Raw genomic sequence first — 27828 nt, 5'->3', positions numbered from 1 at the left:
GCAGATGCCAATTCTGTATGTCTGCTGGAGTTACAAGTTGCCTGGCTTTATCCTTAACTTCCTCTATGGATTCTGTGGCGATTACACACAGGATTCTTTGTTCGGGAATGATTGGTACAGGTTTAGGGTTGATCAAGTGTTCTTCCACTCCCATCCGAGAAAGGGCATCAGCTTTACCGTTCTTTGTACCAGGTCGATAGGTAATTATGAAGTCAAACTCGGCAAAGAATAATGCCCAACGGAGTTGTCTAGAGGATTGGGCTTTTGCGGTTTTCAAATATTGCAGGTTTCGGTGATCCGTAATCACAGTAACGGTGTGTCGGGCCCCCAGCAGATAATGCCGCCAAGCCTTAAAGGCAGACTTGATAGCCAGAAGTTCCTTGTCAGTAATCGTGTAATTGATTTCAGGAGGCGAGAATTTGCGGGACCAAAATGCCACGGGATGCAACTGATTGGTTACCGGGTCCTTTTGTGATAGAACTGCCCCCATGGCAAGGCTTGAAGCATCATTTTCCACGATGTAGGGGAGTTCGGGGCGAGGGTGTTTTAAGATTGGTGCAGAGATAAATTTAGTCTTCAAATCCTGGAAAGCTTGTTCCGCCTCGGTAGACCATTCAAAACGTTTGTTTTTCTTTAACAAGGCAGTGATGGGCTGGACTATTCGAGAGAATTCGGGGATAAACCTTCGGTAAAAGTTAGCGAAGCCTAACATGCTTTGCACACCTTTTACGGAGGATGGTGATGGCCATTTGAGAACTGCATCGACCTTCTTTGAATCCATACGCACTCCGCCAGGTGATAATATGAATCCCAAGAATTCAACTTCAGTCACGTTGAAAACACATTTTTCCAACTTAGCGAAAAGTTTGTGTTGACGCAATCTTTCGAGGACCATTTTCACGTGTTTCCGATGTTCAGATTCCGATAAAGAATAAACGAGGATGTCGTCAATGTAAACAACAACACACACATCTATGAGCTCTCTGAGGACATCGTTCATAAAATATTGAAAGGCGGCCGGGGCATTGCAAAGTCCGAAGGGCATGACCTGATATTCAAATAGCCCATACTTGGTGCGGAAGGCCGTCTTCCATTCATCGCCCTCTTTTACTCGTACCAAGTGGTAAGCTCCTCTAAGATCCAGCTTTGTATATATGCATGCTTTTCTGACTTGGTCCAGGAGTTCAGGGATCAAAGGTAACAGATATCTATTCTTAACGGTGATCTGGTTCAGGGAGCGATAATCTATACAAGTTCTAAGGTCTCCTTCCTTTTTTGGAACGAAGAACAAAGCTGAAGAAGCAGGGGACTTGGAAGGACGAATAAACCCATTTGCCAGGTATTGATCCAGGTATTGTCGAAGGTGAAGGTTCTCAGGCTCGGTGAGGGCATAAATTCTACTACAAGGAGGAGTAGATCCAGGTATCAGGTCTATCTGGCAGTCATAAGACCTATGAGGAGGTAGAGAGTTAGCCTGATCCTTCCGGAAAACATCTTGGTATTCTAGGTATTCGGGAGGTAACTGGGGAGTCTCTGAAGAAATTGCTGCCAGTGCAACACCAGGTGGAGGGTGACAAGTAGAGACACATTCTGGAAACTGGACCGTTCTTGCTCGCCAATCGATCAGAGGATTGTGTTTCTCTAACCAAGGTATTCCTAGAATAATCTGAAACTGAGGGGCCTTGATCACATCGAACACGATCTTCTCATGGTGTCCATCTTGACTTACTAGCGTCACCTCTTGAGTGGTATGCGTTACTGGCCCGGAGGCTATCTCCGTACCATCCACCGTAGTAATGACGTCCTTTACAGCCTTGGGACAAAGAGTTAGATTCATCCTCAAAACCATTTCATGATCCACATAATTGCCGATGGCACCGCTGTCGACGTAAGCTTCAATTGCATGTAATCGATCCGGATTATCAGGGCTAATGAGGACCATAGGTATCACGAAATGCGAGGTCACGGAACTGGTTTTCACGCTCGGCAAGAGGACCTCTATTCTTGTCGGGCAAGGTCGTTTCCCTGCTCAGAGTTTGTAACTTTGGTAACTGCAGCTCCTACTGCCTTCTTGGCAGGTTTCACCGGACAGTCTCGAAGAAAGTGCCCTGAGTTTCCGCAATAGAGGCATAATTGCAACTGTTTTCTCCTTTCCCGCTCCTTTTGTGTTAGAGGACCTTTCAGAACCCATATTTGCATGGGTTCCCCGGAGTCTACTCCTTTGGAAGGAGTTGGCGGTTTGGAAAATACTCGAGCATCAAACTTGGAACGATCGGCCTTCCTGTTCTGCAGTCTGTGATCTATTTGAACGACTAAGTCTATATAGTCCGAACAATCTTGTGGGGGATTCACTACTTGGGCTAACACATCTTTGAGCTCTCCACGTAGACCTCTATAAAACAGCGTAATCCTTTTGTCCTCAGGCCATTGAGTTTCCACTATCAGTCTGTTGAAAGATGAAATATAAGCCAAAAGGTCTTGATTACCTTGTCGCAACGAAAGAAGCTCATTGTCCAAGGCCTGCCCCTGTGAATGTCTTGCGAACAGTTTTTCCATACTGAGCTGAAAAGCTTGAAAATCATGGAGGACCGGATCATCTTGATTTACTAGAGGGATCGACCAGTCTGCCGCATTGCCACTAAGGTACGAAAGCACGAAAGCTACTTTAGCTTGATCAGTTGGAAAGGCTGCTGGCCGGCATAAGAAATGCAACCGGCACTGATTGATAAATACTGCAAACCTCTTTGGGTCACCAGAAAATTGTTCGGGCGGAGCCAGAGGTACATTCCCAGGTAGGTTGATCTGCACTGGATTCATAGAGGATGTAGAAGGAAGATTTCCCCCAGATGCGGGTAACGGGGTCTGTCCGGCTTGTGACTGTAGCAATTGTCTAGCGAGATCATCTGTTCGCTCCTTGGAAATAATCAGTTCCCTTCTTAGAGCGTTCGTTTCCTGACGGGCTGCATGCACTTCTGCCCTTAGTTCCCCAAGTAACTGGGCTAGCTGGTCGGTATCCGAGGTTTCCATAGCGCCTGGACGGGAGTTTTGTGGTAGGCTTTGCGTTCTGTAACGCTCACCTGATTCCCGTAGAGGCGCCGGTCTTGACTGGGCGTATACCGTATCTTCAAAGGTGATGTGTAACACACGGCTGGCTCTTTGGGCTGGACCTCTGTGCACTGTATGTCTGACTCGAAGGGTAAGATGTCTGCAGATAGAAAATATGGGATTAAGGAACTGGGTTATTGAATGTCTCTCTCTTCTTCCCTTTCTCTTCTCCTGTAGAACCCCAAAGGTTAACGCTCTCACCTTAGGTAAGTGAACGCTGTGCTCTCCATCTGCCTCGGGGCAGGGTGCTGTAACCAGTTTCTTCACTGGATAAGGGGAGCAGGCCTCTTGACTTCAGAGGACTGCTGTCCGTCGTTTACTGCACGAACGGTAAGTTTCGAGTAATTCTAATGTCTTTAAAGTCTTTAGTAATGATGTCTCTTGTTTTGCAGGGTTCCGGCGATGGCGGATGACGGGCTGAAGTGAGTTGAAGATGGAGCCCGTGTGATGAATAGAAGCGCCTGGAAGCACGTAAGTAAGTGCTTGTTGCCTGCTTCACGATGCGCTCTAACTGTCTTTTTATTTTGCAGGTACAAGTTCGGAGCGGCTGCAGGGTGCCGGAATACCCACTGGGTTAGATGTGGAAAGGAGTAATGGCACGTGAGTATTAAAGTTCCCCAATGTCTTTAAACGCACCTTGTTTTGTCTTTCAGATGCGGGATGCAGCGCCGAAGGCCTCCGGAGCGTGCGAAGAGTTGGTAAGCTTTTGTCTTTCAGATGCCGGAATGCAGAGTGAAGACCACCGGAGCGCACGAAGAGTAGGTAAGCCTTTGTCTTTCAGATGCCGGAATGCAGCGCGAGGCGTTGGTGACAGCCGATGGACCAGGTAAGTGAAGAGCTGTCACTGAAGACCGTAATGCTAACCTGTTCTTTCTTGTCTTTATAGGTGTTGCTGAAGACTGGATTCAGGATGGTAAGCCTTTTTCCTTAGGCCCAGGATCAGATGCAGAAGACACGATGAGCGTTCTGCTGCAGAGGATGCAGAATAACGCAAAGCAAGATTCATCCATCGGGTGTGGTTTAAATAGCCTCCTGTAGTGCTTAGGTGTCTCCTTCCACAGCCACGCCTAGGTAAGAAAAGAGTTCCTGCTTTCCAGAAGAGTTCCAGTGTTCTGAATCTAGGGAGTGGCTCCTGCCCCACCCAACAGGAAAAGTAGTTCCAAACAGAAGAGGATCAGAGGCTCAACTGGCAGGCAAGTAAGCAGCATGGTCTGCTGCAGGTAAGTCCACCCAAGCATTATGAGCCCGGCGCTTCCAGCGCTGGGACTGGGCATATTTATGAGCCTGGTGCCACTGGCGCCAGGACTGGGTCCAAAAGGTCCCAATTGGGACTGGTTGGCACTCGGAACCTGGGTTATGGATCTGCTTCCAAGGGAGTTGGGAAAACCCTGACCTTTTGGAAGCAGAGATCATGACAACCACTGAAGATAAAGCATTTCCTAAAATGTCCTCTCCCACAATATTCATAGCCCAAGAATCTCCTGGAAGAAGTCCGATCGCAAACCCAATCCTCGGAATTATGGAAGGACATTTCAACACGAAATCTCTGGAGATTAAGAGCCAAGGAAGGCTACTTATTCAAGGACAATGCACTATTCATTCCTACATGGAAGCTACAGCAAAAGATAATAAGCCTTTGTCATGACACACTCCATTCCGGGCACCGAGGTATCAACAACACCCTCCCTCTTATACAGAGACAGTTCTGGTGGCCTAAAATGAAGTCTGACGTGGAGGAATACATCCAGACTTGTATAACCTGTGCCCAAAATAAACATGATAACAAGAGACCGGCGGGTCTTCTTCTGCAGCCCACTCTACCCTCTAAACCATGGGAAATCATCGCTACAGACTTCATAGTGGAGTTACCACCTTCCCGAGGATATACTACCATCATGGTCACCATAGATTTGTTTACCCATATGGCCCATTTTACGCCACTGATGAAACTACCCTCCTCTTCAGAGCTAGCTGGAATATTTCTGGAACACATATTCCGACTACATGGGCTTCCTTCAAAGATCATATCAGACCGGGGTCCCCAATACATTTCACAATTCTGGAAACACCTCTGTCGGGTATTAGGAATCCAACGTGCCCTCTCTTCAGGATATCACCCCCAAACCAACAGAGCCACAGAACGTGCAAATCAGACCCTGGAACAATATCTCCGATGTTTTGCTACCAAGGTCCAGGATGACTGGTCTCTCCTGATACCCGTTGTGGAATTCGCTTACAAGAACTCCGAACACTCAGAGCTGCAGACCACCCCCTTTTATTGTAGTCAGGGGTTCCATCCATCGGTCTTACATTCGGTTCTTCCTGACCCTACACCAGTACCTACTGTTGACTCCTGGATCGAAACTCTTATCAACATTCACCGGGAGGCTAAAGAACACTTAGAGAAAGCCAGATTACAGACGAAGAGGTATGCAGATTCCAAGAGAAGACCAGGTCCGTCCTATACGGTCGGTGACCGAGTACTCCCCCGACACTTACGACCAAACAAGCTGGCTCTCCGCTACTATGGTCCATTTCCCATCAAGGAGATCATCAATCCTGTCTCATATCGAATCAAGCTACCTGACTCCTGGAAAAGAATTCATCCAGTTTTCACACATCCCTATTGAAACCCTACATCCAGTCCTCTCGAAATCCCAGTAGACCACCTCCTCTACTGGTTGACAACCAACTGGAATATGAGGTGTCCCGGATTTATGACTCCAGGTATAAACGGGGCCCTCTTCAATATCTAGTGGAGTGGAAAGGATATCCTTCTAGCGAAAGGACCTGGAAACCTATTTCAAATATCAAGGCTCCTCGGTTGCTCAGAAGATTTCACCTAATACACCCGGGCAAACCTGGAGGGAAAGGCCTTCGGAGGAGGCATGCTGTCATGAACTTCAGATCACGCCCCTTTTGGACCTCCTGGTCCTTGTCTCAACGAGTATTGCATTCCGTACTACTTCCAACATGGCCGTCCAGAGCTGTAGCCCTTGCTCGCTCCATGCGCTGCACACGGCGTGGTCTATTTATAGACCACGCCTTCCGCGGCTCCGCGCGTCTCAGTGCTATTGCAGAGTAGCCCAGACGTGTGTTCGTAGCTCGCGGTATTGTTTGCCTTGGCCCAGTGCTATTACCCATTCCTTTTCCTTTCCTGTTTCCTGATTCCGAGCTTTTCTAGCCTTTTCCAGTCTCCCAGATTCCTGGACTCCGTGATCCCGGAACTAAACGCAACCTGGAACCAGATGAATCTCGAGCAGCGCTGTTCAAGACCAGGGGCATTCGCAAGAAGGCAGCGATCGAAGTCACTGGCAAACATCGGACCCAGGTGAGAAGGGGGGAACTCCTTGACAGTTTTGTCCGGTGCAAATGAATGTGGGTTGGTCTGTACATTATCCATAGTGTAAATGTGCACTGCTTAATAACTCGTGTTATGTCGCCATATCTTCCTTCATTCTCAAAGCACAGGGTATTAACTGCATATGCAAGAGCAGGCACTTTATGCCACCTCTGGTGGTGTACCAACTGCAAAATATCCTCCACAACCATTCAGTAATGGTGAGCACCCACAGGAGACATGCATATTTGCAAGAGTGTATGCTACAGTTACATATCAGTGTAGGAACGAACCCAAAGAAGGCAACATTCGGAAACCTACTCCCAACCAGTGCCCAGACTGTTATTACAAAGGGCCCTAGCCATGCACACAAGGCACTTGGGGCTTGCCACTCCCAACACAACATAGTACAGTGAATGGACATTTCCCAATATCATCTGCAATACTCTCCCCATCCCCAATGGGCTCGGAAGGTAGTCGCCCGTGCAGCTACCTGCCAATGAAGGATATGTGAGTGCCTGCGTAAATGGTGGCATATCTCACCTATGCTGCTGTAGCAAGTCTATCAAGTCCTCCACAATTAAACTACAAAGGCGAGTACCTTAGTACATTCACATATTGCAAAGTGAACAAAGAGTGTTTTTAATAATTTACCGAAGTTAGCGGAGCCAAATGACATGCCCTCTGTTTATCTATGTGTGCACTCAAGATACTATTATGACAGTGCTCCCCTGCATGTTCCAATTTCTTCCTGCACTCCCTGAAGCAAGGCTCTGTTCACGGCCACTTCATTCCAAAGGCAAATGGTGGCATGTCTCACCACTGCTGCTGTAAGACCTCTACCTTGTCCTCACAATGAATCTGCAAACGTGAGTACGTTAGGACACTAACATATTTAAAACTATATGGGATCTCAGAAGGTATGGTTATAATAACTCATCCAAATGAGCTACGGCAAACAGAATGCACTCTGTATGCAGATGAGCGGAATGCACATACCAATATCACAGTAGTCACATAGATGGCTGCATTGCGTTGCAGGGATTATACTCACGGGCTAGGCTCCGCCCATGCACCCAAGAGCCTAGTCCGTGGACACACCCAAAAGAAGGCAATAAAGGCGTGCATGGGAACTTGTGGCCACATAGCTTTCCTGACTACAGGTAGGGGATTTGCAAGCACAAGACAACATAGTACACAGACTGCAAATATCCTCACATTCCCTCCAATTCACTCTCCTTCGCCAATACAGTCTGCCTGCAGTCACCTAAAAATTATAGTCGCCTGTGCAGCTACCCACCAATGAAGTTTATCTGAGTAGCTGCACAAAAGATGCATATCGCAAAACTGTGATGGTAAAAAATCCTTCTATGTGGCTGTTAGGGAGAATTCTCTGTTTAGGCTGAATTTCCTAACCTAGTGAGTCCCCCAGCAGCTTTGCTGGATTTCGGGAGTTTGTTTTTTTCCATCCTGCCAAGAGTGAGACTCTTTTCCTCCCACTCTTGGACATGTATGTGTGTAATTCCTTTGAATGTCAATGTGTTCTATGGGCTATGGGGTCTTTTACTCCATAGGGTCTCATATGTTTTTCTATGTGTGTTACACCGCACCCTATGTGCCGTAGCACTGGGGCGTCCTAGCGGACCCCCACCATAGACTCCATACCCGGGGACTGACTACTGTCTCCCCGGGCATGTAAAGTCACCATTGGCTTTACTAGACCTAAATTTACTAACAGGACTAGTACAAACCATCTTATTGTGGACGTACTAGTAGGGGTAATTCGATTACTCCTGGATCTGTTACTCGAGGGGGCACTGTCCCGTCCCCCCTCGTCGAGTTTTGGCTAGTGGCAGTGGAAACTACTTGTTATGTTCGACCCCGAACCTAACCCTATGGGATTCGTCCCATTTTTGGAGATTGATACTTTTTCTCGTTAATCTCTAACGTACCAACGATCTACTTATCTTAAATAGGTTTATCGGATGGTATTTTCTGCCAGAACTCGGTTTGTAAAATGGCGTCTGTGTTCGTCTCTGTGACTCCTAAACCAAAGGTTGAGCCCTTTGTTCCACTTTTGGCGGGCTCTGTACAGAGACCCTCCAAAGTGGTGCCATTCTGTCTGGGTTACCACAGGGGTGTGGGAGGGGGTTTAGGCACCCTGGACCGAGTTTCCTTGCCAACTCCGGTTGCACTCTGGAGTGATTGGCCCAAGTGGTGAGCCTTCCCGCTCACCACTTAGCATGTGTTGATTGACAGCTAGGCTGAATGAATGGGGGTTTTCTGCATAAAAGCAGGGCTTTTGGGACTGGATCTTCAGAAGTCGCCACAGGACCTAAGAATCCGACGAGGGTAACGCTGAGCCGACCTGCAATGACGACACCTCCGGTGGAGCCCTGCTGAGCCGACTCACCACTTCCCGACGACAGAGGAGATCTCCCTGCCGGAGAGTCTCTTCCCCTGACTGGTGGGACGCAGTGGTCGAATTGCCCGTGCAGCGCACCTCGGCAACCGGATAGCCACTACCCCTGTACCGCGACCAAAAGGTGGTACCTTGTGACGGAGCACTCCGCGGCTGGTCTCTTCCCTGGTGGTGCACCGGACTTCACTTTTCTTCGACGACGAGAACCTCTCTACTCTTGGCAAAGACCCGACGTGCATCCACCACCAGGAACAACTGCCCCCGCCAGAGCTGCCCTCCACAACAAGGTACTGTGTCCGCCTGGCTTCCCTTTCGATCGGTTCGAGTGAGGTGTCTTAATCCTCCCCTTTCCGTTGGGTCGCCTCCAAGCTTTTCTCATTTATTGTTCTGAACTGGTTCAATCTGCCGATAACAATTTGCTACAAAGACTTGAATGCATCTCCACTAGAGACTTTTTCGGGACATAGCGCCTTGCCTCTCTCCGAGTGGGCCTGGCCTCTGAACTTTATGATCTATTGTGGTTCTTGCCTTCTTACCGTACATTTTTGCCCGTGAAGTATTGAACTGTGTTGATTTCGTAACCTGCCTATCTTTTTCTCTCCCGTCCTAACTAATATTCGAGTGCCATCTAGGTTGAGGTATACACCTCTGTCTGTAAATAAGTGGTGCCGGTAGAACCTAGACTTGTCGAGATATTGCTAGGGGGATTGATCGTTTCTTCTTCGTAGAGTAATTGTGTTTGATTTGTTTGCCGTGAAAGTGCCATAGTGTTTTTCATAGATGTTTCGTTATAAATAAATACCTTAATATCTTTACACTAAGCCTCGTTGCGTGTTTGCTTGTCTTGCTGGGAAGAATTGCCCTATCTTGTATACTCCACATACTGCTCAACTCTTCTTGAGGGAAGTCTGACTGCTCAGCCACAGCTACCAAGTGAATCTGTGTGGTACAGACTGCTACCAAGTGGGTTCACCGCCAAACACCTGTAGTCCTAAATCTTTTGCAGTGGTCCCAGAGGGAACTGCACAGGTTTCCGCCTAACAGTGGCATTGTCTTACTGCCCTCCCTGAAGCAAGGCTGTAGACAAGGCATAGCCTCTTGGGTGCATGCGGAGGCCTATGGCCTCCGCCCATGCGCCCAAAAGCCTAGGCCTTGCCCACAACCACTACAAGGCAATGGAGGCATGCAGGGGAACATGGCGCCACATGCCATACTTGACACACGTACCACTGCCTCCACCACCCCTACCCACCGCCACAACACAATGAGAACCCACACAGTCCTACGGCCTCCGCCCTTTCACCCAAGAGGCTGGTCCGTGCACACACCCACTAGAAGGCAATAGAGCAATGCATGGTAAGATGTGGCCACGTAGTTTTCCTGCCTACAGGTACGTATGGGTATACTAACGGACCCAAACAAGGCACCATTCTCAAACCTACTTCCCACTTTGTCTCCAATGCACTCCCCATCCCCCATGGAGCTTGCCTGCATTCACCAAGAATGATAGTCGCCTGTGCAGCTACCCGCCAATGAAGGATATGTGCTTAGCTGCGTGAATGGTCCATATTGCAAAACAGTGATGGTAGAAAATCCTTCCATGTGGCAATATCACGCATTCTCACTTTCTTTACAACATCTGCAATGCAGTTCCCGCTCCCAAGGGAGCGTCCACGCAGTCTCCACAGAAGGTAGTCCCCTGGTGAGCTACAAATGGCCTCACTGCTCTCTGGCCATGCACCCAAAAGGCTAGGCATTGCCCACAACCACTGCAGGGCAATGCAGGCGTGTATGGCAACATTTGGCCGCGTACCATACTTCCACAAACGTCCCACTACCACCGACAGCCCAACCCATCGCCATACCGCAAGGGAAACTCACAAAGTCAACAGAAGCACCGGTACCCTTATGCAAGAGCACAACACATTGTCACTTTCTGCGCATCAGCTGCAATGCAGACTACGTTCCCAATGGAGCGTCCATGCAGTCGCCACAGAAGGTTCTCCCCTAAGGAGCTACGTGCAAATTGCCGCATTGCTCACGTACATTACTCAAACTCCACCGTCTTCTTCGACCTGAACAAATGTATCATATGTGCCACTTTTTCCTCCCCCAAAATGTTTACCCCCTCCTTCACCCACCCGATCCGGCAAACCATGTTTTCCTACCCGTTCCGGCACGGCCAAACTGGCGCAGTGCTCGCATACACCACTCGCACAACACTGTCTTCTTCTACCTGAACAAAGATATCATATGTGCCGCTTCTCACTCCCCCACCCTTTCCATCCCCTCTTCCCACCACCACATGCCGTACATTATGTATGTCAGTCCCTTTCTGTAGTGCATTGTCCTCCGATACACCATGGCAGCGTTTTCCAAAAACCTTGACACACAGCACGCTTCTCTCCAGCCAACCACCAGCCGCATCCAAAGTTCGTCGACAGCACGGCGTACTGCAAGCCCTCTGTTTGCAGAGTGAACAGGGAAATGGGTCAGCAGAGCGGAGAAAGATATCACTAATTTTTTGAGACGTACATTTCAGTTCTTTGCAACAAAAGTACTGGTCAGATTTCCACCAAACACACAAAAGCACGCTTTCTGACCCAAGCCCTAGCTCCTGCCGCAAATTTGGTGCAAATCCGTCCAGCTGTTCGGCCTTTAGCCGTGCGCAAAGTTTTCGCCCATTGAGTCTATGGGAAAAACATTTTTTATAACTTTCCCCCCGCGGTACCAAGCCTCACCAAACTTGCCAAAAGAATTCAGAGTAGGTCATATACTTTCTTTTCAAAGTTTGGTGAGGATTCTTCCAGGGGGAGCGAAGTTAAAAGCCACCAAAAAGTGGTCTTCCCATGAATTAAGCAACTTAACCATAATGTATATATATGTTTTTATTGGTCCCTGTTCTATGTACCACTTTGCTCACACACTCATAAACTAACTCTCCATTTGTTCCATTCTGGGGAATGCCTCCACCCTCTGTAAATGTGTTCATGTGAGTAACTTCTATTCTTCAGATAAATACAAATACAAATGCAAGTGTATTCACTGGGGACTTCAATAATGAAGGACAGAAAGGCTGCTGGGTCACTGCACAACCAGAAAAGCCTAATTCAATACACAAGAAGTCTGAACTTGGTGTGAAAAGCCCTCTCCCATGCACAGCTTTGGTATGCCCCTCCAAGTTCTATTTTGATAAACTGTGACCCCACTGAATCCTGTCCAGCATCACCCAATTCAAACACTGGGGGTAAAGTTTGAAAGTTGGATGGAAGCTATGGGAAAAGTGGCAAACCTGGAAATCCTCTAGGGGAGCAGGGATTGCTTGCAAGGTCAAACATTCATATCTTCAATCAGAAGTATCTGAAGATAGGATATCTATCCAGCAAATAAGGTTAGTCAGGGAGGCAGTGTAGATTGTACACAAGAACAATTATAATAAGCTGCTGTTTTAGTCTGCATATGAATGTAGATATGTACTTCAAAAGTCACTAAACTTCTTCTCATTGTTATTCTGCCTGTATGAATCAATCCTCCGGCCTTAGATTCACCTTTGTTATGTCATTGATCAGATCCATTGATTTTCGTTTCTCAATGAAGATGTTTCTGTCACTACTCCAGTCTTATTGGCACTTGCCGAAGCAATCTATGCAGACCAGTGCACTCACTTTTCTTATTCTCAATGTGGAGAAATTACTTGTTGCACCAACTCGGATTTTCCTAAGTAGACTATCCCTTTCATGGACAGGTACAGAAGTCTTCAGGTCCCCATTGCATTTTTCAGATCGAGCAGTTTCAAAGCCCTGAAGGAAGGAAGGCTTGTTCTCTCTGAAGCTATGTAAATGACGTGAAGGACCCATCACTCTTCTTCTACATCATACAGCGTGAGGATACCTTTCAGTTTCCAAAGGTTCCAGTCCATTTTTTCTAGTGGTTGGTTAGATTGGAATGATGCCATACTGGCGTATTCCCCATCCGTTGGAGGTCTGCATTTATCCATTTCCCAACAGACGTAAGAGTTTTCTTTACTATTTGTAGATTGATAGGGATTGGCTCTTGCTTCTTGCACTTGCTTTGAAGGAGAGTAATTAATGTGCAACTGCTCCTAATGGCAAGTCCAAATGGATCGTACCAACTAGAAAATTCATTAAGGGTGATTGTATCATCCTGTCATTCGCTTGTCCTATCGTGGTCTCAAAGTTCCTGGCCATTGCTTCTTAACCATGCAGACAAACAAACATCAGAATGTTACCACGGTTTATTCTTTTCCCAGTTGAAATCTGCCACTTTCAACACTGGCTCACTACACAGAATGTGCTTAAACTTGTCAAAACACAACTGATCTTCCTCTCGCCATTTTATTTTCTGCAATTCAGCATTTTTTAGTTCATCAGTAAAACAAGATGTGATGGAAGAGAAACTAGGGATAAAACGTTGGTAATATCCTACTAAAGCCAAACAGGCTCTCAGGTCTTTCTTTGTTTTGGGACTTTGGGTTTCTTTGACTGCCTTGACTTTTTCAGTTTGGGGTTGGATCAGCCCCTTACCTACGAACAATCCAAGATATTTGAGTGCTGATCTTGCTAAGTGGCATTTCTTGGGATTTGCTGTGAGACGGCTTTTCTTAATGTTCTGGTAACTAGGTAAAGGTGATGTACATGCTCTTTCCAAGACCTGGTGTGGAAGATGATATCATTGATGTGTGCTCAACAGAAAGATGCACAGGGTTGGAGGATTTGGTCAATTGACCCTTGAAAGGTAGCTGGTGCCCCATGCAAGCCACAAGGTAACACCTTCAACTGACAAAGCCCAATGGGAGTTGAGAATACTTTTTTCTCCCTGTCTGCTGGATTAACAGGGTCTTGTCAGACCCCTTTTGTCAGATTAATCACAGAGAGGAAAATGCAGATCCCAATTGATCAATTAGATCATCAGTTGTGGGCATAATGTAGCTGTTGAATTGGGAGACCGCATTCACCTTTCTGAAATCAATACAGAACCTCCATGATTGATCTGACTTGGCAACTAATACTATAGGTGAGGACAGGGGCTCTGAGAGGGCTCGATGATATTGGCACCTAACATATACTCTATTTCGTCCACAATTATGTATTTTCTAGCTTCAACTATCTGATATGGTTTTTAATGGACTACCTTTCCTGGGGTATATGAATATAATGGTACATTCCTTTTACCCGACCAGGTTCAGCTCTGAGGACATCAGGGAACTGTTCTAGGAGGTCCATTAAATCCTCTTTTTGATTTTGGGCTACGTCGGCAGGAATCAAAATATTCTTACTTGATTCATCAGATAATAAGCTGGTTAGTATCACTGCAGTGTCTTTGTTGGAATTCTCTCTCCACTCCTTTAGAAGATTCACATGATAAATGTCAGTCTTGATCTTTCTGTCTGGTTGCGAGACCCGTTAATCATAAGGCCCTCTCTGCTCTATTATTTTGTAGGGGACATGCCACTTAGAGAACATTTTGTTCTCAGATGAAGGGAGGAGAACCAGAACCTTTTGCCCAATAGAAAAGGATCTTAATACAGCTATTCTATCAAGATAGTCTTTCCGGTGCTCTTAGGTCTTAATCACGTCGGCTTGTACTATAGTTCTAACTGCAGCCATGTGCTCTTTTAGTCTCTGGGCTGTTTGGAAAAGCAGTAAAACTACGTTCTCCAATTTCTCTCAGATCTCACTCATCATATCAAGGACATCTTGCGGTTCTCTCGCATATGAATGTTCAGTGTTCAGATGGGGAGAATACTGTTGAGGATTGTTGAGTATTTCTAATGGCAAAAAGGGCCTATGGTGTCATAACATCCCAGTTTTTCCCATCGGATTCAACCCGTTTCTTTTCAATGTTTTTTTAAAGTCTTGTTGAACCGTTCCACTAAGCCATCAGTTTGCGGTTGATAGATCGAAGTACAGAGGGTTTTAATCAGAAGAATTTCCTTTGCTTCTGACATGCATTTGCTCATAAAGGTAGATCCTTGGTCTGTTAAGATCTCCTTTGGAAACCCAACTCTAAAATAAAATGGAATTAAATGCTTGAGAATCTGTTGTTGCATTATTCCATAAAGGAAAGGCTTCAGGATAATGGGTTGCGTAATCTAATATCACCAGTATGTATCGGTTTCCCAGTTTTTATGGCTCAAGGGGTTGAACTATATCCATGCAGATTCATGAAAAAGGTATATCAATGATTGGCAAAGGCTATAATAGAACTGGAGGGGGAATTTGGAAACTGGTCTTCTAACGCAGGGAGAAAGTGAGTACAAAGTTCTTTACATCTGCATAGATCCCGGGCCAATAGAATCGGTTCAGAATCTGTGCTTGAGTTTTGGTTGCCCCTAGATGTCCGCCTGTTATTTGGGAATGGGCAATTTCCAGGACAATTTTTGTGTGACTTTTGGGCCTCATAATTTGTGATCTAAGGATACCATCTTCCCTGCTATCTCCACTATATAACAGTCCAGCTTTTAGGAAGAAAAATGGCTCACGCTTTTTTCTACCCTCCTCTTTGTCTAAGACCTGAAGGAAAGGCTCAGCAAGTTAGGGGCCATTCCTTTGGTCAAGGTTAGATCAGGAATAATGTACGCCTCTTTTCCTGATATCTGGGACTGCCTCTGGTGTAATGTGAGATTCTGTCTGCCTCCCCAATACTCCTAGTTCCTCTTTTGGTCTTGTTAGTGCTTTTAACTTCCTTGGGTTTGGGAAATAGAGCCTTTTCCAGAATGTCCTGGGCTATTCTCTCTCCCGCCTTCACTTGATATGCCTCTTTGCAGTTATTTTGCATCAAGATTTTTATGTCACCTCTGTAGACAGGGTCTATGACACCTGCTAAGATGTCCAGGCCATGTCGCCAGGCTAGAGGCAAGTCTAATGCAAGATGTGGGTGGGGGAATGAGGACTAAGGGCCTCATTACACGTTGTGCAGTAAGGGAATACCGGTACCGGTAATGAATTACCGGTACCGGTAATTTCCCAAGCCAATCACAACCTGGACCCACCGCTATTAGCACACCCGTTAATTACGTTGCCACTAATAGCGGCAAAGCCGCGGGCACGCGACCCCCATGCCGGAATTAGCGCCATGGCGCTAATACCAGGGCATCACAAGCCATGCGGACATGGCATTAGTGGCATGGAAAACACCTAAAAACCCCTTACCGGCATGGCGCAAATAACAGCATCGAAAAGCACCCGTTAAGAGACCTGAGCAGTGTACCCATCTGCCACAGGTGGACACAATCAGCACAGGTGTATGCAATGGAGACAGGCAGCACAAAAGAGCACACCACACCCCTTCCCACACCAAGATGGTCCCAATAGCAGCAGCATGACATGATGGGCTGGAGTACATGATAGCAGTGCAGCACCAACAACAACAGCCAGCACCAGAGGTGAGCCGTAACAGGTACCCATTCCTCACACCATACAGGCGATGCCAGCTATCCACTGAGGAGGTGGCTCCTAACCCCTGTACGGAACCCACAGAGCCATCAGGAAGAGGACAACAATATTGCACATCCTTCCAATGACAGTGCTCCTCTGCCTAAGCGGCCTGGGTGTGGCACTCCTGTACGGCCGTGTCAAAGTGGCAAAGACAACCATGGCATGTGTAGAGCATCACAAAATGTGCATATGATGGAATGTGCCTATGCCACTTGAAATTGACATGCAACCACCAGAAGAGTATGATGTGGCTGGGGATGAGTGCAGGTGGAATGCCCCGGCAGGACATGAAAGAAGCAGTGCCAAGGAGGCACACGATGTGGATCAGCATCTGAATCTGGAATCTCATCAGGCACCAAGGTGAAATAGCATGGACGTAGACGGGTATTGTTGCCCTGGTGCATGTTTCGAGGCCCACAAAGGACCCTGTCCACAATGAATGACACATAAACAATAATGGAGACCACGCTTGGGTTTCAAACCAGAACAGTGTATATTGAACATAATGTGATGAAAAGTGCATTACCCCAACTCCACAAATACACCCTTACCCCCCTGCTCCCTCAACACACCCAAATACACCTTTACCCCCCTCCCCCCTCAACACACCCAAATACACCCTTACACCCCTACCCCCTCAACACTCCCATGTGAGTCTCATGGCGTGAATGTGTCCATCACCACATGTGGCACCCGAATCTTGGTGGCCCTATTTGCCAGTGCCTGCATCGTCATCAGGTGGTTGTGAAGCGGTGCGCCGCAGGTTCCGCATAGACCGGCGTAGGGGACTAGTATGACGTGAACTCCCAGACGAGGGGGGGCCTGGTTCTTCCTGGGCTGTGAGTGGGCACCGACGCTCAATTGCGTCTGCTATGCGGTTCATGGCCTGCCGCAGTTGGGCCATTTCACTGCAGATTCGGTTGGTGCATGCCTCCATGCCCTCCCTCGTCTGCTGTGCAAGTGTAGCAATGGCCTCCCTCAGGCGGGCTGTCTCTGCCACATGTTGCCCTACTAGACCACTCATCTCGGTCTGCCTCTGAAAGATGGACGAGAGGTCATGTCGCATGGTGGGTGCTGGTGGGATGGCTGATGCACCTGGATCCATTGCACTTGCATCAGGAGAGAATACCTGGGGGCTCCATGGCCCTTCAGGGGTGGGTGATTCTCCATGACTACCCGGACCTGAAGAGAACCTCGGGCTTGCCAGTAAGGGGCTTGTTGGTCTGGGGCTCTGGCTTTCATCATCAATGGCAGGTGTTCCCTCCTCATCTGAATGTGGGGCAGTGGCTGCTGCCTCACCCGTTGAGCTGGTGGCAGCAGAGTGCATTCCCTCGATGCTGCCTTCACCTGCTGGGAGACACACTTCTGTGGGTGCCACGACAGGAGCAGGCATGGCCTGTGGATGCGTGCAACTGGTGTTCCGGCTGCCTTTGTCCCTGTGCTCATGGTCACTCGTCCTGGCTGCCCTTGTGGATGCGGCGGTGTCCCCTGTGGCATCCCTCCTGGGTTTTTTGCTGAATGTGGGAGCAGGTGTGGAAGTGCGTGCCTCCTCAGTGTCAGTGTGTGATCCTGTACGGGTGAGAAATGTGGAAAACCATCAGTCATGGGTCGACCTGCCTTGAGCTAAATGAATACGTCATGCCGTTCTATGCATTTAGGGCTCTTTAGTGTGGATGCAGGTAATGTGGATGTTGGGCGGGTCATGCATGAATGGCTCTGTGTTGTACGGGTATGTGGTGATGCATACATGTTTGTTTGTGGCTGGATCCACGGCATTCATATGGACACATGATTGGGGGGAACATCACACTTCACTGTGCATTGTTTGATGCATACACTCACCTCCATCGGATAAAATGGCCACGCCATGCTCCATTTGTCCAACTCCCTCGATGGATTCCACCCCGATAGTTGATGCACACGTCTCCTCCCACTGAGTGAGCTTGATTGGTGATTCACTGCCTCCTCCTGTGCCCGTAGCCAGGTTGCGGTTAACGGATAGAATGTTCCGCACACGGAGCCGGAGGTCATCCCACCTCTTTCGGCAGTCTTTAACTGTGCGGGTTGTGGTGCCTACCGCGCTGACCTTGTGGGCTACCTCTTCCCAGATGGCCTTCTTCTTCACAATGGTCTCCCGACGCATGTCATTATTGAAGACCACCTGTGCATTTTCTGCTAGTGTCTGCGTGAGCATAAGGAGCTCCTCCTTGCTAAATTTCTCCTTGCGTTGCCGCTCAGACGATTTATTAACGCCCTTGGGCATCTTTACGGTGTCCTTGGTGTATTTCCCAACGTGGTTCCTGGTAAGGTGTCCTGGATAAGGAGGATGGCAATGGATTGTGTTTTTAAAGATGGCCGCCGTGCTCTTTCCCGTTCCGGTGCGATGACGCTATTTCCGGTTCCGCATAATTACGGTAACCGCTATTAGCGGTGACCGCTAATGGCGGTCACCGCTATTTGCGAAGACAGCTATTTGCATGTGGCGGCAGGTCGGAAGTGCTAACAGCGCTTTCGACGATGCCGTTAAGGGACTTTTTGGGCACTTTTGCGGCATGGCGGTAGGCTCATTACCGGCATGGCGGTAGGCTCGTGCCCGCGATCTCGTAATGGCACGCAATTTGCGGCCTCTTGCGAGGGCGGACACGCTAATTACGCCATGCCGGTAATTGGCGATTTTTACCGCCTACCGTGTAATGAGGCCCTAAGTCTGTAGGTATTAAAACTCAGTCCGCAGGTTGGATCAATTCTGCCCTGCTACTGCACAAGTCAAATCCGATAGAGTGTTCTGTGACAACTGATGGATCGGAAGCTTGGTTGCTGAGTCTCTCAAATCTAAGTGTTCCCCAGTTTATGTCAATTGAGCCCGATTCCACTCCTGACATCATATGTGAGTGGTCAGAAATTAAGGCAGGACAAAATGTTGTCATGTTTTTGGTTAAAGACTTTTATTCAACTTAAGTGGGTTCGAAAAATGTCTCTCTGACCCTGTTCTAAAGAGGAGTTTCCCTACCTAAAAACCAAAATGTAAAGATCTGTCTGTGTCTAAGTGTCAGAAAATCAAAAGCCGTTCTTGTTCACAAACATTCTAACCTGACCCTCACACTACAAACAAAATAATAAAGTGAGAATGGATATGTCTTTAACCTGATATTGGCAAAAAAAAGTGTTCATAAAGAAAACATAGAATGGTTCTAATGTAAATGTTCTCCAAGATGAAAAAGACCTTGGGTCCAGAGGGTGGTTGCCGTTCCCTGGATTCTGCAATGGGATGGCAATGTCTCTTATTCTAACTGCTTTTTGTGTCTCTCCTTGGCCCATAGCAATCCTGTTAGGTATAAAGTTCTGTAGTTATCTTTTTTTAACACACGTTTCTTCTTTGTCTAACAAACACTGTCCTTCTTTAACATTTTGTGCATGTCTGCAATTTGCCCAGTATACTCCCCTGCCAGGATTATGTATGCACTTCCAACTGCCTGGTGCAACCTACTGTTCTAGTAAGGATCACGCTGCCTTGTCCATCTGCCGAGTCCCCATGAACTCTCTCACAGCTCCTGGCGGCTCCATGGCACGTCCTGCTCGTGCAATGGGACTCTCCTTCTCTGCTGGCGAGCTCCACTGCTACGTCACACCGGCTCGTACCTCCACCATTTGCTCGCCTCTGTGGAAGATGCAACGTCTTCTCCTGAAACATCTGTCATAGTGCGGTTGCCATCTTTAAATGTCCTCTGCATGGGTGTTTTCAGCAAACAGCTAGCATGCTCATTGAGCTTGAGGCTCCAGTTACTTTGCACCAATTCCTTCATCCTCCTTGTCTCAGTACTTAGGTGGTTGTAGGAGTTAGAGTCTATTAATGTCACTTGATGTAAAGCTTTTGGAGAACTTCTCTCAATGATGCCACATGCAGGATCTGTTCCACATGAAAGGAACCAGAAGTGAAAAGGGGTTTGTTGGAACTTTTTTCTTCAGTTCATAGATGGGAGTGTGACCTAAAGAATATTGGGAATGGGTTTCTTCATTTTTCTTCCTATGGATAACAAATACATGGCAATAGGTCTTTATCGTATTGGGAATCAGGGGGTTTTCCTCATGGGTAAAGGGGGGCTACCGCACCTCATCCAATGAAGCCATGATACCTCCCCGGTAGTTGTCTCCTCCCATGTGATCCTCCCTCATATATCCACCCCCAGGTTCAGAATCAGGTTGCGGCTGCCATCCCCAGGCCACATGGGAATCACCAGGGAATCCGTGATGATTCCATTGAATTCATCACAGCACCCCACTCCAGTTACTACTGACAGCCCCTTCTGGCCCTTGAAGATCTTATCGTGAAACATTGCAGGGGGCCTTCATAACACTTCAGAGGACGAGTTGATTCAGTTTATCATCAAACATGACATCATCCTGTTACAGGAGACGTGGCGGCTGGACGATATCGTACTAGAGGGTTATTGCACCTATTCTCTATCAGCCTCTAAAAGCAAGAGGGGCCAAAATGCTGCTGGGCTGGCTGTGTCTGTATCGACCCTACTAAGAGGCTCCCTAGAACTCATACGTATTATGGGTGGTACAAACTTGCAGTATGGCATTGTGAAATTTTATGAAACAAATAATACTGCTAGAGGATCTTCTCTAAATGCATTTTACAAGTCAATGCAAGCACCAATGGAGACAATGCCTTCTACCACTATTTGGATAATTGTGTGCGATTTTAATGTTCAAATGGGTGGAGGCCCAGGGATGACCTGTATGATGTTGAGTGTGATCGAGCATATTGTGTGGACAAATCAACCATAGTAGACAAAAGATCAGGCAAAGAAGGGAAGTAATTATTACATTGGGCCTCATTACGAGGTTAGCGGTAACCCGCCGGTGCTACCGGTGGGTTGCTGCCAACCCCGTAACACAGAATCAGCTGCTTGACTTCCTGGTGCTACCGGTACATTACAAGTCCCGGAGGAGCAGGAAGTCAGGTGGCAGATTTTGTAAGTCCCCATTCCCTTCATGGGAATGGGTACTCGGAAGCACCGCCACAGTCACTGACAGTGCCAGTATTTCTGTGACAAGTCTGCCTGCAGGGGCAGTTGTGCCCGGCAGGGGCAGGCCTGCCGTGCGCAACATCCCCTGCAGGCAGACTTGTAGTGGGCGGTTCAGAAACAAGGGTGCTGGTAAGCATGCTGCCACCCTTATTTCCGGACAGCCACACTCGTAATGAGGCCCATTGTCTTTCCTGTGTCCTGTTGGAATGATATTATAGATTTCCGCATTGACAAGAGGCTAGAAAGTTACACCTTTCCACTCAGGCTCAGTTTTAAAACATCTCTTAATCATGCTTTTTCCACACATAACGAAAACCTGAACAAGTCCGGAGGGTACATCCGCACTACTCATGGAACATTATTCTGGATCCCCAATAATGCTTCCCTCTTATTTGAGCGAATCATAACCAAAAAATCAAGCCTCTCATCAAAAAATCGATAATCTTGAGCCCCCGACCCCCAGTAGTACTAAGGTACACCATGAGCAAATGGAAAACATTTTGCACATCCTCACTGGACACTTTGAGGCCAAAACAAGGGCAAGTCAAATTGTAGGATAGCTCTGCAGGCTAGCAAAAAATAAGCTATTAACCACTTTCAAAGCAAAACCCATCAATACTAGGGTTATGTGAAAAAGAAGATTGGAATACAAACAAGCCATTAGAAATAGGCAATTAGACCTAGTTGACGAACCCTGGGATACCATTTTGTAAGCATCCCAAGCCAAAAATAGGATAGATTCTGGAAAATTGTAAAGTCAGGTCGGCCAACCTCTGGCTCAGGACAGGTAATGTCCTGGCTCCTCCTGGCAGATGACTGGGTGAATAATTTCTCTGAACTTTACTCAGACATTTCCCCGCCATCGCCTAAGGCTTATCCTCTGTCACGATTCCCCCACAAGAGTAGTTCTCCCATTACCTCCCCCGTTGGGGGCTCAACAAACTGTAAAATGAGTTTTAGATGGGATTACGTAATGAAGTCAATCAAAGCACAAAGAGCAGGTAAAGCCTCAAGGCTGTATAGCGTACCTGCAGATCTTTTCAACTATGACACCCTTTTTGGTCGGTCATCCTGTTTTACATCTTTAACATCATGCTAACAGCAAATATTTTTCCAAACCCCTGGAATGATGCAATTCTATGTCCTATTTACAAGAAAGCAATCAGGGTGCGAGATCCCATGAACTTTCATAAATGTATTCCTTCACAATGAAACAAATTTCTAGATTGGACCAGGGTCAGGAGGATTATTGACCCCACAATTTTTAATATACATTTGTTTCTCATAATCAAAAGCAACCAAGGACACTTACCATTTCACAATTTTGTATACAATACACATAAGTACAGTCCAGTCTACTAGACTGGATATGGGTGAACATAGAACATGTTTTTCCTTTTTAGATCAACATAATTGAATTTACAAATAACATGTGAGCACAGAACAGAAAATTACAGTGAACAAATATCAGTGTTAATGGTGGACACTGGAATGGTAGAGAGGTCGTGGACACTATTGTGTTTTGGCCAAAAAGGTAAAGCTGCTTGGTGGAGCTTGCATGTAGTTGGGCTTCATCAGGACGGTCAAGTTGGTAAAAGGGGGGTGCCCTATGGGTCTCTGTCAAAACAATAATGACAAGAGATGTGTGGTTCAGAAAGAGTGTGATCTCAAATATTTAATTCTTTAGTAACATAAAGCTATTAATGCAGAATTAGGTAAGAAAAAAGGCGAAAGTGTTGGAGTAACACATCGCAAGGCTTACTGGATGCAAACCTTTGCTACGGTAAAAGCTTGTGAGCTAATCCCCTGTTGTGATGGTAGGAGACGGTAGTCACCATATACTTGGTGAAAGCGAGAATCCCCCAGTTGCCTAAAGAGACAAAAGCAGGGGTGTAAAGACTATGCAGCCACTGAGTGCTTGGAGTACAATATCTCAAGTACAATATCTCAAGTGGTAAAGGACCTTGAGCTTAAGGGGCGAGGATCTTCTTACCTCAGTGGGAATGGATGTAGGGTGGTATACTTGATTCCTAGTCCATGCGATAAATGCACACTGGTGGAACAAACCAGCTGCATCCCAGGAATAAATCTCCAGGCTGCAAAAAGAAAAGGCGTGCATGTAGTAGGCATCCTTTCATGGAGGCGGTGTCTAGGATTGCGCGTGACAACGCCAGTGTTCTGTGTGTCGCAGTAGTTTGGACACCCAGGGCAGGTGTAAGCGTGGTTCCCCGTCTAGTGAGGCTGTTAATGTTGTTGGACGACCAGACCGTATATGGTGCAGCATGCTAGACAGGGCATTGTCTAAATAAATGCCTTGGTGAGATGTGCAGGAGCGCCTTGAACATCATACAGAGCACGCTCGCACTGTGTATTTCCCTGTGGTAGTGAGGAGGACCGGCGATGCAAAGGAGTGAATTCACATTATAAAATATATGTATATAGCTCCTGTTGCCTGAATAATGGCACGGTCATTTGACACTAAGGGATACGCCGAGATGTGGAAGATAACACGTAGTGCCCATGCGCCCGTACTGACATTCTAAAAAGACTAAGCAAGTGTGGGGGAATCAATGCTCCTGCCGCCGGAATACGGCGCCCGAATGGAGCGGCTAAGTGCTAATGATAGAATTGATAATCTATGTGCGAGGCACTTACTTCTTGAAACGGTGTCAGCACGTTGCTAAGATCTGCTGTTGCCGTCTCCAGAACGCTGCCAAGGAAGACGGGAGAAAACTGGTTCACAATCGTATGGCTTTGCCTGGGCAATGCATTGTTAATAAAGTAAAGTCAGTCATTTTTGGATGACACGCCGCATGCCAAGCTGGCGTAGTCATGGGGACAGCCAATGGTTGGCCGCCGTGTGCTGTATCTCAGCACCGGTCCCACCCCCTAGCCGAGAAAGCAGCCGAGTAATGAGGGCTTAGTGAGAATGTAATGTGGTGGAACGGAATGTTACTGGCCTGTGTGACAACCAGATGGGTGGTTCCAAACAGGGCACTTCTAGGTGCTTGCATGCACCCTTCACTGTTGCACTTAATGTACCAAACAAGACACAAATAATATCACCAGAACTCAACTCGTATCGATCAATGTGGTAGCAGGGTGAGCTCTCCAACATACACCTGATTGACAGCCGGCATCTGCTAAAGAAGGAGGAACAGAGCTACCATGCCCTCGGCCACATAAAACTCAAATGATTACTGGCGAAAAGTCTGCAGGTGGGGGAAGCCCTATGGCACCTGCTGTCGGGGTTAAGACAGAAGGGGGGGGAACTATGCCTTTGGACAATAGCGAGGCGACAAACCAGATGAACTTCCATGGTGGTCGTGTAATCAGTGTTGTCCGAGACTGACTCACCCTGCTACTTGAAAACCTCAGATTACATAAGTGGAAAGCAAGCAGATGTTTGCTTACTTATGTTTTGAACTAGAATAAAGTGTGGAGCCATATCATCAAAATATACAAATGCTCCACTTGTATTCCAATGAGTGGTCTAGATGCAAAAAGGAGCACATCCCTGTAAACAATCAGTGAGGAGAAGGAAAAAGGATAACACAATACTTCTTGCCATAGCGTGGGGATGACAAAGGCAGACCCCAATTGTGGGGATTTGATCAATCTTGTGACAGAACCCCCCTGTTATTCGGACCCTGACTGCACATGTAGAAAGCAGATGATTGCACATGTAGCAAGTGGATGATTGCCAAAATGGGAGGCACATCAGTGGCATATCGGATAGAGTATACATCAACACCAGATCAATATCTGAACCCAATTTGTGCAACAGAGGTATGGGCTCAAGATGTGTAAAGTGTGGCACCTCCTTAATGGGTGCTCTATCTCAGTGGCTGGCGCCGTCTATGGTGAGAAGAAGGACCCCTATTGCCTCTGGTGTAGGGGACTAATGCCAGAAAAGTTTCCATTCGACAGTGATGTTCAAACCATTCCTGACCGTTTTTAGGCGATGTACCCAACGCTGTTCTAATTGGGTCAGTGATTTGTTTATATCATCAGCTCTTTTTTGTGGGGTGAGCTGGTGTACTATTACCCAACTCATATCTTCGTTGGAATGTCCTATCTGGCTGTAGTGTTCAACCAGGGGTTTGTCCGGTATTTTGTTCTTAATACAAGACCTGTGTTCTGAGATGCGCTGTTTGATAGGTCTAGTAGTTTTCTCAACGTATATCAGATTACATGGGCACTTGATAACGTAAATGGTAAATGTACTGTTACAGTTGGTATGACTTTTGAGATTCCACCGGAAATCATTGTGCATGAATATTTTAGTTGGTTGTGTGTTCTGACACGCGACACACTGCTCACATCTGAAATGTCCTAACACAGATGGAAGGTTCCACAATGTGTTTGGTTCTTTCGTTGGTTCAATGTAGGTATGTACTAAGGTATCTCTTAGATTTTTGTTCTTCTTAAATGCAAAAACGGGTTTCTTGTCCAGGGTACTCTCGTTTTTAATCAAGTGCCAATTTCTGTTGATCGTACTTTTTATGAGGTTGCTGAGAGGACTGTATGTGGTGACACACACGATCCGATCCATAGATTTTTTTGTTTTTAGTGTAAGGCAGAACTCGCGATCCGTGTGCCGTCTTTATTGACTTTTTGAGGTAACCTATGTTGGCCAGCCTGGAATGTAAACTGTTAGCATGTTGCTTATATTTCTCTTTTTCGGAGCAGTTCCTTCTGATCCTAAGGAATTGTCAGTAGGGCAAATTGTACTTCAGACCTTGAGGGTCATAGCTCAAGGAGTGGAGTAGGCTATTCCTATCAGTAGGTTTCCTGAAAAGCTCTGTTTTCAGGGTAGTGCCTGACCTGTAAATGTGGAGGTCTAGGAAATCCACTGCTTGGTAATACCATTTGATGGTAAATCAGATATACCCATTGCGTCCGTTGAGCCATTGGTGGAAGATTTCAAGGTCTTCTTGGGTACCCGTCCAAATCAACAGGACATCGTCTATGTAGCGACGCCACAATACAATGTTATCCTTGAATGGGTTGGTGTTGGCGGTGATGTGGTCTGCTTCATATTGTGCCATGTATACCTTGGCGACGTCGGGGGCAAAAGTCGCCCCCATACAAACTCTCTTGACTTGTTGGTACAGTTGTTCTTGGAAAAAAAAGATGTTTTCTGTCATTGCTAGCCTTGCACATTCCAAAATGAAGTTAGTGGGAGTGGTGATGGTATCTATTCTTTTGTCAAGACAGGTCTGCAGTGCCTCCAGCCCTTCTAGTTGAGGTATGGAGGTGGACAGCGTTCCCACGTCCATTGTTGCTAGAATACCAAGCAGTGGATTTCCTAGACCTCCACATTTGCAGGTCAGGCAATTCCATGCACCAATTGAAAGAAAGAAGATAAGTCCCTCGACACGTGTTTCTCCACCTAGTAGTATTGGCAGTTCATCAGGAGGGTTTATGTCATAATTCTGACTTTATACAACGTTATGTTTCTTTGATATCCAAGGATCATTTTTCCGCAAGGACATCCACATTATGGGAAACCCACGATAAAATATCTTTAACTTTTAAGAATCACGTAAACCAAAGACAAAAGACAGACAAATCAAGAAAGCTTCAGAATTTATTTGGTTATTACAAAATGATCCTACATGTATGCCCACATGTATTGAGGGCTTTTGTGTGCTTCAACTGGATTATCCCAATTTGCACATACTGATAAAGATTCAGGCTCCTCGCATAGCAACTCCCGTAGCAGACTGTTCCTCCCAATCCACTTTAGTATCATGGTTCCTGCTTGGCCTTTAACTCTCTGAAAAGTCTGTACTCCTTTGGGAACCCTAAGGATTCATTAATGGATATGTGGGCACTGAACTCTGTTAAATGGTGGCCACCTGCTAAATTCTCCCAATGGAGGGATTGGTGGTACTAGTGAACCTCATTGGCCACCATGGGCAGTCACTGAGAATATGCACCTCCGTACCCCAACACATGCAGTACATAAAGAGATTATTTGTTGTTGTTCTTTTCTTCGCTTTATTAGCAAGTGGACGTCACACTGATCTCTTACTGGGAGTTTCAGGATATTCTGATTCTTGGTTTCTCTACTCAAGTCTAGTCTTGTTGGGCTCAGCAGGTCGTCGTCCTTAAAGAGACTTAAACTCATATGTCACTCTCCTTTACACTCACTGAAGAGGAAGTCCAACTGTAGGGCAAACTCTATTTACCCATTACATGTAGCCAACCAGTCAACTGCTCCAAATCTTCTTCAAATGATTACAAAATCCCTCTAGAACAGGGAAGCTCTCTTATACTCTGGACATGCACTTTCTAATACAAGTGTGTTGAACTTTGCAATACGCTAAAATGGTCTTTGTTTCCCTGCCTCAAATGTGGTAACTCACTGTCCACAACTTGGAGTGACAATCTTTCCAAAATTATTTTCATCTCAGCTTTAAATAAGGTAACATTGTAAAGAATGAGACTATCCTGTGTCAC

At 46.7% G+C, this 27828-nt stretch overlaps 1 protein-coding gene and 1 long non-coding RNA gene across 2 annotated transcripts in view; both read right to left on the bottom strand.

Annotated features, from left to right (window-relative positions):
* LOC138473664 (uncharacterized) overlaps nucleotides 1-24145 on the bottom strand; it is a 139774-nt gene extending 115629 nt beyond the window's left edge. The window contains exons 1-2 of the long non-coding RNA XR_011268835.1: nucleotides 24016-24145; nucleotides 23354-23456 (exon numbers count right to left, since the gene is read on the bottom strand). This is a non-coding gene — a long non-coding RNA (uncharacterized lncRNA). The remainder of the gene's footprint in view (nucleotides 1-23353; nucleotides 23457-24015) is intronic.
* Nucleotides 1-27828, bottom strand: part of LOC138472515 (trichohyalin-like) — a 1377820-nt gene that overhangs the window by 239278 nt on the left and 1110714 nt on the right. The window lies entirely within an intron of this gene.

Source organism: Ambystoma mexicanum, chromosome 8 (genome assembly GCF_040938575.1).
Source record: "Ambystoma mexicanum isolate Mex_15411 chromosome 8, UKY_AmexF1_1, whole genome shotgun sequence".
Classification (NCBI taxonomy): Eukaryota; Metazoa; Chordata; class Amphibia; order Caudata; family Ambystomatidae; genus Ambystoma; species Ambystoma mexicanum.
This window is presented reverse-complemented; position numbering and strand designations above follow the sequence as displayed.